Source organism: Dipodomys merriami, unplaced genomic scaffold, assembly GCF_024711535.1.
Source record: "Dipodomys merriami isolate MVZ:Mamm:240054 unplaced genomic scaffold, mDipMer1.0.p SCAF_364, whole genome shotgun sequence".
NCBI lineage: Eukaryota > Metazoa > Chordata > Mammalia > Rodentia > Heteromyidae > Dipodomys > Dipodomys merriami.
Genome location: NW_027205204.1, coordinates 420465 through 431460, shown reverse-complemented (window position 1 = coordinate 431460; position 10996 = coordinate 420465). Strand labels below are relative to the sequence as shown.

The 10996-nt window shown below is 39.0% G+C and overlaps 1 long non-coding RNA gene across 3 annotated transcripts; it reads left to right on the top strand.

Moving 5' to 3' along the window:
* The first annotated feature begins 4191 nt into the window (after positions 1-4191).
* LOC138804431 (uncharacterized) lies at positions 4192-7599 on the top strand. 3 transcript variants are annotated; one of them, XR_011365259.1, is made up of 3 exons: positions 4192-4383; positions 5951-5992; positions 6427-7599. It is a non-coding gene; the product is annotated as an uncharacterized lncRNA (long non-coding RNA). The 3 variants fall into 3 exon arrangements; XR_011365257.1 differs by lacking the exon at positions 5951-5992 and adding an exon at positions 4636-4767; XR_011365258.1 differs by lacking the exon at positions 5951-5992 and adding an exon at positions 4575-4767.
* The last annotated feature ends 3397 nt before the right edge of the window (positions 7600-10996 follow it).

Here is a 10996-nt window from a genome sequence, read left to right as displayed (position 1 = left end):
TTGTATGTAACTAGTCTCTTGTTGGAGTCTCTGGTATGCTTGTGGTGTTTGATTTTCCTGTGGCTTAGATGGTTTCTTAAGTCAGTTTGTTTGAGTAGGCAGAAAGTTCTCTGCTTTACCTAGGATTTTGTGATTCCCTCCCAAGTTAGTTCAATGGGAGGGAGATCTGCTTTGAGTATCTCAAAAGAGGGAGATGGCTGTTTCCTCTAGTATGAAGATGCTGTGATGACGCTAGGTTCTGGGTAGAGTTGAGTCCTTTCAGCAAACAGCAACTTTTCCCTGAGGAGTTAGCTCCTGAGATACTTACAGAGCCCAGCCTGGAGCCATTCTCAGGGTTTATGTCTACTGAATTTCAATTGGTTGTCAAGGATGCTGTAGGGAGGGGTAGCCTCTGGTTCAGTTTACCCAGGGAAGAAATCCACTCCTGGGTCTGGCGGAGCTTGCTCAGCCAGGCTGGGAGAATTTTCCCTGGGTAGAGCTAAGACTGGCAGGTCAGGTGAGGTTTCTGTGACCTGCTAAATGACTCTTGTTTCCTTCCAAGGCCTGAGTTGGAGCTAGCTGCTCATCCATACCTTTGTCAGTATCAAATATGGAGATCTCTTGTAGTGGGGATCTGGAGAGGTGGCCTTCCCTCCTCTGCTCCCTCAGAAGAAGTGAGGATGTCAGGCTTCTACTAACGCTGGAGTCTTAGTTCCTGGGTCCTCTCTGTCTACAAATTTCAGAATGAAGATGTCTGCTCCTTGTCAGTTCTTGCTGGTGTTGTGTAGAATCTGCTTGCCTGCCATATTTTGCGCGTTTGTCCCGGACTCTCTGTATTACCGGTATGGTGGCAACAGCCACTGCTACTGCGGCTGCAGCCGCAGCTGCTGGCAAATGGTCAGATCTGTCTCCTTGCCTGGATTTTCCCTCTCTGGCCTAACTCTCTGTCCTGTGATGGCACACTTGGTGTGATTCTCTGGCTTAGGACTGTTTCCTGGAACACTAAAACTGCTTTCTATGTAAGAGCTTGTTTAGCCAGCTTCTCCTCCTCCATCTTCCCGGAACTCCTACCCTATTTTTTGTACATGCCTTTCAACCATGTATGGCATGGGCAGCAGTTCAGTAAATAAACTACTTTACCAGACTGAATTCCGTGCGGTGTTCTATTCATTGGCTATCTTATGAAACTCACCTAATTAATATACTTAACACTTCAAAATTTCTAGTTATAAATCCATGGATATTTTTGTGACACATGTAAGTTCAGTATTGACAAAACATATGTACTAACTCATCGTTTAGCTGTATAATTCTGCCTGGAATCTTTAATAGCAGCTTAATTAACCATAAAGTCTATTTTGTTTGCTTTCCTTTGTTTTGTTTTTTGCTTAAAGTAATAGAAGAGTGGGTGGGATAATCTGAAAGGATCTCTAGCTTCATATTTTCTCATTACCCTCTAAGTACCTCTATGATGAAAACTTTAAAAACCTGAAAACGGAAATCAAAACAGAACTTAGAAAGTGGCAAAACTTCCCATTCTCCTGGATTAGGATCAACATCGTGAAAATGTCAATACTTCCCAAGGCTATCTACAAATTCAATGCGATAACTATCATTATTCCAAACTCATTCTGCAAGGGAATAGAAGAAGCAGTCCAAAAATTCATATGGAACAATAAAAGACACCGAATAGCAAAAATGATCCTTAATAGAATGAACAGTGCTAGAGGAACATCAATACCAAATTTCAAACTCTACTACAAAGCCATAGTAATCAAAACAGCTTTGTTCTGGCACAAGAACAGACCTCAGTTCTAATGGAATAGAATTGATATCCCAGAAATGAACCTACAGACCTATAGCCATCTAATCTTCTATAATGGAGCTAGAAAAATAGAATGGAAGAAAGACAGCCTTTTCAGTAAATGGTGCTGGCAAATTTGCTTATCTACTTGTAGAAGACTAAAGCTAGATCCTTGCACCAGAATCAACTCCAAATGGATCAAAGACCTCGGAGTCAAAGCAGACACTCAAATAGTAATTTTTAAAATAATGAACTGCCTAGTGCCTCTGGCTCACATATATAATCCTAGCTATAGTTAGGATTACAGGTATGAGAAACAAACACTAGGTGTGTGTTGTTCATGATGGTTTGTATTGGCATGTTTTAATATTGTTTGTTTCTTATACTACAATGCTCTTATTTTTATTTTCACTTAGGTGGGGGAGTGTTGAACCTTCTTTGCTTGAGATGGAGCCATGTGGAAGTTCTTGCCCAGTATGGCATGGAATTGAAATCCTCCTGCTCTAAGCTCCCAATGGACATGGGATGATAGACGTATTCCATCACACAGAGCCAGGGGTTGTGGAGCATTGCAGGTAAAACTACACTGGTCTTGAAGTGATGTCCCAAATAGCTAGCTTTACAGGCATATGCCTTCAAAACCTTGTTGTATTTCGTTTCACTTTGAAGTAGTGTTTGTACATACTTAGAGATACAATGATAACAGACTACATGCTTAATATATAAAATAGTCAATATAATTAGCAAGTTTATCTCCTAACACTTTGAAGGTAATATATTTTGGTAACTCCTGCCTCTGATAGTTATTTTTTTGGAATATACCATAAACATGAATACATTGATAATGTGCACTTGAAGACTGGAAGTTGATAGAGATAGACAAGTTAAACTATGTGCAGTAAATATATATTTATCTATTGCTGTTCTGAAGAACATTATCATATATTCACCATTACAATACCACCATATATTAACCATGACAATAATTTTCCTGCAGTGTAGAAGTTCCTATTTCATAATCTGCCATCTTTTATCATTTTTACATTCTCCTTATGAGTATGAATGTTTTCTTGTTCCGTTATTAAGATGGAATTAAAAAATTTATAGAATTTACTGAAATTATCTAATTTATTTGGTTTTGTGTTGTTAAATCATTACAACCAAGGTTTCATGAAAGTTATGCTAACAGACTATATCACTAAATTTTATTCTAATTACATCTTATTATTGTATTTTGATATTAGGTTTTGCTGTTGTTGTTTTATGATATTGAGTGTTGTGAAGCTGGACTGAAACATGCAACCCCACTACCTCCAGTAACAATGTTTATCACCAGGTTTTGGAGGCTCTCTCCTCTCCAGTTCACTACAAAAACTTGCAGTGGAACTTTGGCACAATTGGTAGAGCACTACAGTGAAGGGAAAGATCCTCGGGATTGTCATATAGTCCTTGCTCAAATCTTAAAACGCCTTTATGCACAGACACACGTTCACCCACATACACACACACACACACACACACACACACACACACACACACACACAAGTACATGCACAAAATGGCAGGCAATATTGTCTCTTAAATTCTTATCCAGATATTGGACAACATCCCACTTATTTGTGAAGGGTTTTCCTTGATTATTTTGAAGGAGGAGGACAGTTCATGGGACACAAACGACAAGACTTTAGTGAGGAATGCTTTATAAATGCCTAGCTTATAAACAGAACAGGAGTACAGTTTTTATCTTTAAATATTACATTCCTTCAAATATAGTATTTTAAAATAATAACCATTAAATTATGAGAAGACAACGCAGCACCTCTTCCCTTCTCCCCTTCCCCTCATTCATAAAATATAATAAAAGTTTCAAAAATGCTCTTCTGTCTTACAAAATGTTTGACTACATGTATAATGTTTGTTTTTCAATACTTTTTTTATTTTCCCACCTCTAGGTACTTACCTTTTTTCCAGCTGACAGCACACAGAGCCTTCAAGAGCAAACAGAAAAATAGGAAACAAAAAACCTAACAATGTCCTAGTAAGTGGATGTCAATAATACATGCAAGAAACACATGGCAGGCTGAGAGGGCCCTGAGAGGCAAAATGATTTGTGCAGGATGAGAAGAATAGTGACAAATAAGGGTGGGATCTGAGCTAGGAAGGGCTCTTTGAGACTGAGACCATGACTTTATCTAGGCCTAGCTGATAATGTTGGGATTTGACAATATCCACATGTGTATAGAGTGAAGTAGGAAGGGAGATTTCAGTCTACAGTTTGTCTTTGGGATGGTCTTATGTGAGCAAGCAGCTTAGATGATTAGGCTCTGAGATATGACTCTACCTCCCTCATAATGGAATAGAATATGGAACTCTGAGAGCCAAGCAACTATAACTAAAAGTCAACTCAAGCCAGCTCACTTGGCCTGTGGCTCAGGAACAAGAAAGATGCTCCTGTATTGTTTTCAAAGTTCAAGAGATTCAGGTCTCAGGCATGAGTGGTGTGTGCCTCACTCGATGCTGCAGACAATGGATCAGTGCTAAACCACGAAACCAATGTCTCAGGCCTTGTTATAAGAAGAAACCAAGGCAACTCCGGCAAGGTAAAACTATGACAGGAAACCTATTTAATCTCATCCTAGCCCACACTAGAACCTTCTTCTTGTGTGCTTTTATATGAGTAGACTGAGAAAATATTTACTGTGTAGTTTTCAATCCACTCTATTACAATTACTCAATTTAAGTGTACTCCCATTTCCATGTTTCAAAGATCCATTCTTTTTTACAACCCCAGTGTGACAATGAGTCAGCCCAAACCCTGAATATGCCTTATAATATATGGTGCCTGGACTCAGGTTTGCTGGAAATTCTGGAAATGGACCTGGTCCCTGCCTACCAGAAAGCTGATCTCTTCTATGTTGGAAACTTCCTCCACCACTATAGAAAGCGGGGACAATAGAGCAGTTGCTGGATATTCTGTTTAAAAAGTGAGTATTCCTTAGCCGGGTGCCGGTGGCCCACACCTGTAATCCTAGCTACTCAGGATGCTGAGATCTGAGGATCAAGGTTCAAAGCCAGCCTGGACAGGAAAGTCCATGTGACTCATCTCCAGTAAACCACTAGAAAACCGGAAGTGGTGCTGTGGCTCAACTGGTAGAGTGCTCACATTGAGTTGAAGGCTGAGGGATAACATCCAAACCCAGAGTTCAAGCCCCATGACTGACAAAAAAAAGTGAGATTTCCTCCTTCAAACCCAAGACTGATGAGACCCCCTCCAGAATATTGGAATAATTGGTACCTCTCTGAGACTGTATCACTGGGGTCTTATCAAAGGAGCTCGGCTTGAGACAAAGAAGAGCAGTCTTCGACTAATTCCTTAGGACTGGGCTGCCAGAACATTTCATTTGCCTCATAAGCTAGTGGAGCCTTAATGATTTTCTTGCTGAAAGAATAGGATTAAAAGAATGAGCCGGTCTCATCCAACCTCCACCCTCATCTAGGAAATCACTATCTTGGAGGCCTTTGAAGGAATATAGACAGAAGAAAGGATGAAACTTGAATTTGAATTTGGGGCCTGAGTTCTGTAACATTCGTAGCACTCTAACAATTGAGCCCCAAGTCTAGTTCTGGCCTTTGGCTGGTTAAATGAAGATGTGTCTTTAGATTTTACAAACTAGACTGGGTTCAAACTGATTTCAATCTGATCCTCAGATCTCACCTTCCTGATTGCTAGGGTTAGAGGCATGAGCCATTCCGCAGTTATTTGGAAAGATGTATATAAGCACACTCACAGTATTTCCATGAAATTGTATAGACATATCTTCACTTTTTTTAAAAGTTTTTATTCATTTTTTTATTTTTTATTTTTTAATATTATTTTATTTTATTTGAGAACATACTGTACAGAGGGGCTACAATTACATGGGCAGGATAATGCATACATTTCTTACCAAGCATTGCAGCCTCCTCCTTTGTTTACCCTTCACCTCCCTTCCCAGCCTCCCCCTCCCCCACCCAATTATACCCCCCTCCCCCCCCACCGACATGGTAAAGCTGGTTTTGACATGACATTTCATGTTTACATTACCATTTGTGACTTAGACAGTCCCATGTGTGTCCTGTTCAGAAAAGGAGAAGCAAAGAGTTAACTTCTTTCTCCCATTGGTACAGATCTTTCTACCATAACTGGGAGGAAGATGAACAAGTGAAAAAGTAAGTGGACATTGGCACAAAGAGAAATTTTGTCCTTTGAAACTTGGTACCTTTGACGTTTCTGAATCAAAGTCAATTTTCTTCTTTGCACACCAGTTGTTATTTTCATCAGAGGGTTGAGGTTTGGCACATCAGCGGATAGCAGATTACACAGTTGTGGATGTGGTTGTAGTTTTGGATTCTCATGGATGCCAGGGAGGGCTGTATATAACAAGTCAGATCCATTGGGGAAACAACTTTCTCTTCTTATCACAGGGAGAAATTTTTAAGATTATATTTGAGAAATTTCTAGAAGTGGGTTGTGAGGAGCATCCTGCTTGCAGGAGTCTCTTCCCACTTCCCAACATGCAAGTCTTGCCAGAAAGAGTCTATAGTACAAGGTTCAGGATGGAGAGGGTGGGCTCTCATTTTCCTTTTCACTAATCTTCCCACAGCATTGTTTATTCTATCCTCCCTATGTGGATGGACTTCTACCCTGATGATTTCTATGTGCCTAAGAACCATGACACCCTGAAAGAACTTACACAGAATGTCAAGATCAACATGGTCTCTTCAGACCTGCTCTTCTGCTTATATATTCTTCTGGACCAGCTGGAGGAACCCATGACCCATGATACCAAGAAAAAGAGGAAGAACTTGTTTAGATGCCTCAGGGCTCGTGAGGAGGGATGGAACCTGGGTCTCTAGGGATGGGCCCAATTGGTCATGAGACCTTAGTACTCCTCAGTTTGGCAAAATGTCCTTTTATGGATATTCTATGCCAGGTATAATCTGTTCTCCTTTTGAAAGAACTTGGAAGTAGCCACTCATTTGAAACACCCTACATTCTAATCAGTGTTCAATCCAACCTCAAATTCTACAGCTTCTCCCATTAAATCCTCAGAAGTTTAGTCACACCTTAACTTCTAGGGTCTACTCTAAGATTTCTGTACCTATTTACATTCTCAGGTTTGCATCACCGTAAAGCAGCTCCTGCAGAGCTCCAGATAAAGAACCCATCATTGATGTCGTCAATGGTGACTGATTGAGATTGGAAGATCTCCAGAAAGCATGTGAACATAGAGGATTTTTTTTCAATTTGTAGAAAGGCCCAAGTAGGTTTTGAGTCCTGTGGACATCCCACTGGTTCTGAACCCCACATGTGATGCAGGTGTACCTGCACATAACACCAAGGATGAAGACAATCCAGAATGTCTTCCATTGATGTTCACAATCCAACTAGATCGCCACCAAGCCAGTCAAAAAAACACTTCTTGGTGTGCAGGGTAAATGTGTGCTAATGGAAAATGACCCCAGTCTATGTTCAGGAAAACCAATGAGTGAGGTCCAAAATCTAGATTCAGTTGAGGAAAGGGAATCTTTCCTCACAATACCCAGACCAATCTGACCTCTTGCAGGGGATTCAATTTCCAATTGAGAAATTAGAATCTGTCTCTACCTGGACTCAGGAAGAAAATCCTGTCTTTAATGAGGAAGTAGATCTCTTTGAGGACTCTGTGGGAGATTTTCTGATTCCTTCTCCTTTTCCTGAGACAATCCTTTTTTTTTCTTTATGTCCTGATGTAAAAGGTTCACCCTATTTATTTTTTAACTTTATTAAAATAATGTTTTTGACATATTCTAAAATTCATGAATCCTAAATATATTTCTTTTTAATCCTACAATCTGAAACATTGTGGATATGTGTTCTGGGGGGGAACACAGAGAGACAGGGGGCTGTATTAGAGAGCCTACTGGATATAATGGGAAATGTTAAATGCACAGGGAGTGGCAAGGAAGCCAGGCCATGCCTGCATGGGGTCATAAGGTGGCTATAAAAGGTCTAGTACATAGAAGATCAGATGTCCTAGAAGGCTATCCTGTCAAATGCGACAAATGCCACAATACTTATAGTGGTATGTGGGCTCTCTTCCAACAGTGAGTTCGAATTTGAAAACAACTTCATTGTGCTTTGGACAAATATGGAAGAAAAATTTGGCTCCAATATTATAAAAAAGTCTACTTAGGGCTGAAAATATATAGAAAATATGTATAATGGAAAGCAAAAGCCATAATAGGAAAAAGAAGGTTTACATAGATGAACAAATACAAAATCAGGAAGAAAAAATCCTCCACATTTAAATCAGTTATATGTAAATACATGTTATATTCTTGATGTTATATATAGTATATTACATAGTATATAAGACTGAATATGATTTTTCCAACTACAATGGCATTTAAATTTTAAACTTGATTTTTTTGCACAAAATATTAGTGTAAATATTATTGGGGAAAGTAGTGATATAATTTGATTATAATTATAAGAATATATTTGTGTGTTTCTATATATAACACAGATTATAAATAGATGAATAAACATATACATATATTTGTATATATCTGTCTATTATGTGAATAAAATGAAAGTGAATGTAATGAAATTGAATATAGTATGTATAAAAAAGTTGAGTCCATGAGACTCAGTCCTGTAATCCTAGTGATGTGGGAAGCTGGGTTATGAGATTTAGTATCTCTTACAACCAAGTCGTAGATTTTCAGAGGAGGTCTGGTCCCTCCAGTGTAGCAAATAAACACATAGGCAGTGGGATCACACCCCCTGACCCCAGAGGAAAGTCAGTAGAAATCAGGACAAGCCTCTTATCTTATGACAGTCTACACAGTTCCTGTACCAACATGGCAATTTGTAGAACATCAGATGGAAAGTTGGCATTCCCTCCAAAAGGTTCCAAACTGTAGTCTCTGATCATACTGAATTAAACATTATTTCCCTTCACAAGATGCAAACACATAGAAATATGGCAAGGGCTCAAGATAGATGGTCAAAGACTTACAAATACATAAAATTATATACTCTATTTCAGTAATTCATTGACAAATCATCAAAGGCATGTCTTGAATTTTTTTAAAGGAAATGGAAACATACTCTGAGTTTATCAAGAACTGGGTGATAGTTTGGTTGTTGAATTGTTGAATGCACTCCTGGGCAAAGGAGACACATATTTTGGGGAAATTGTGTGGGGGTTGGTGTCCTCACACACCTTCACAATACAATGGTCATAACTTCTATGATTTCATAGCCATCTTTGCCATAGCAGCAAATAGGTCTCAGGCACTGATTTTGCCCTAAAGTTGGCTCACCAACAGCAAAAGGCACAAAGAATGAGAGGGAATGAATACTAGCCACTAACCTTCAGCTTGAACAGCTGTCCTGACCGGAAGCTAGGATAAATTGAGCTGGGGAAGGCTGATCTCCATGTAAGGCCCCTGAGCACTAAGGACTAGGCACTATTACAGGTGTTGGAGAAACAGAAGTGAATGTGGCTCTCTCCTCAGCAATTTCATGACGTAAAGAAAACCAGAAATCATAATGATAATTTCTATAAATCAGAGACATGAAATTGGTGATTTTGTGGCAACAACTTCATATTGGGGATGTTGTTATGAGAGCCAACATCCAGGTAATTATCTAGGAGCAGGTACTCCAGACAGTAAGGACAGCAAATACATCGCCCATTGATGGGAATGGAACTGATTTGCTTCAGAAAATGAAAACAGCACTGACATGCTTGCTTGTGAATTAAGAATGGAAAGGTACAAAGAAGAAAAAGATCCAAAATGAAGATAGGTATAAATTAGATAGATATTGGATGCTGCCGGTTACAAGAAGAAAAGTTCTGATTTTAGTTTAAATCTAACAACCCACTGGAACCAAAGTGCTACAATAGTAGTCAGACACATCTGATTCAGTAAAGAATACTTTTAAAATGTTATCTACCTGGGCTCTGGTGGCTCACAACTGGAATCCTAGTTACTCATTTGGCTGATATCTGAGGATCAGGTTTGAAGCAAGTCCAAGGAGGAAATTTGGTAAGACTTATTTCCAATTAACTACCAGAAATATGGACATGAAGTTGTGGTTCAACTGGTAGAGCACTAGCCTTCAGGAAAAAACTAAAGGACAGCACCCAGGCCCTAGGTCCAAATCCCAGGACTTCCAAAACAAAGAAGCCAACAAATAAAATTTGGTGCTGTCATTCATCACTTAGCATTCTAATTCAATATATTTGGTATAAGCCTTGGAAATTGTATCCTTAGCAAATGTTCGCCCCTGATATTTTGCTGCATTACCAGCTTTCAAAGCCCTGGCATCTACACTGTCTCCTCCTAGTTAGCATAGCATTCTACCACTGGAAATTTGAAGATATATTTTATTAATCAGAATTCTGATCATCTTTCCACATACATCAAATGAGTAATAGCCACATTCTACTATTCTGAATGTTTTTAATCCTCCTCTGAGTTAATAAGCATTAAAGCTTAAAAATTCTACAGTGGTTATCAAGTTATTTCAATAGTCATTCTTCCACCCAATCATGTAACATATGTTTATAAAAGGCGAGACTATATGAAAGTGTGCACATTATACCTTCTAACTATAATGCTCTCAAGAAGTAGGGTTTTACAGAAACTTCCTGATTGCTTTGTCAAATGAAAGTATAAGAGATTTAAATAAGCTACCTAACATCTAAGAAGGAAAATGCTATTGGCTTTACAACAAATTCATTTGACTGAGGAAATGGGTTTCAGAAATGCCAGAGGCAAGGGGTATTATTCAAATCACCTTATCATGAGGTACAAGCAGCCTGTCTAGATCAACCTTCCAGGAAAAAAGCAATGAATGAAAAACAATTAATGCTTCTAAAACAAGCCAGTTGGTGGTGGTTCATGCTTGTTATCCTAGCTACTTTGAAGTTTAAGATGAAAGGATCTCAATTCAAAGCCTGACCAGGAAGAAAACCTTCCTCTCTGCAACCAGCAGACAGGAAGCATCAGTTCTGTGCCTGAAGCCCAGCTGGATGGCCTCTGTCCACAGACATCCAGACACACAAGACCACCCCCATCTTAAATATTTTCAAAACATTCAAATAATATCTCCTGTTTGGGAGATAACATTTAAAAGTTATATCAAAAACATTTCATAAGTTCCAGTTAAAATGTCAG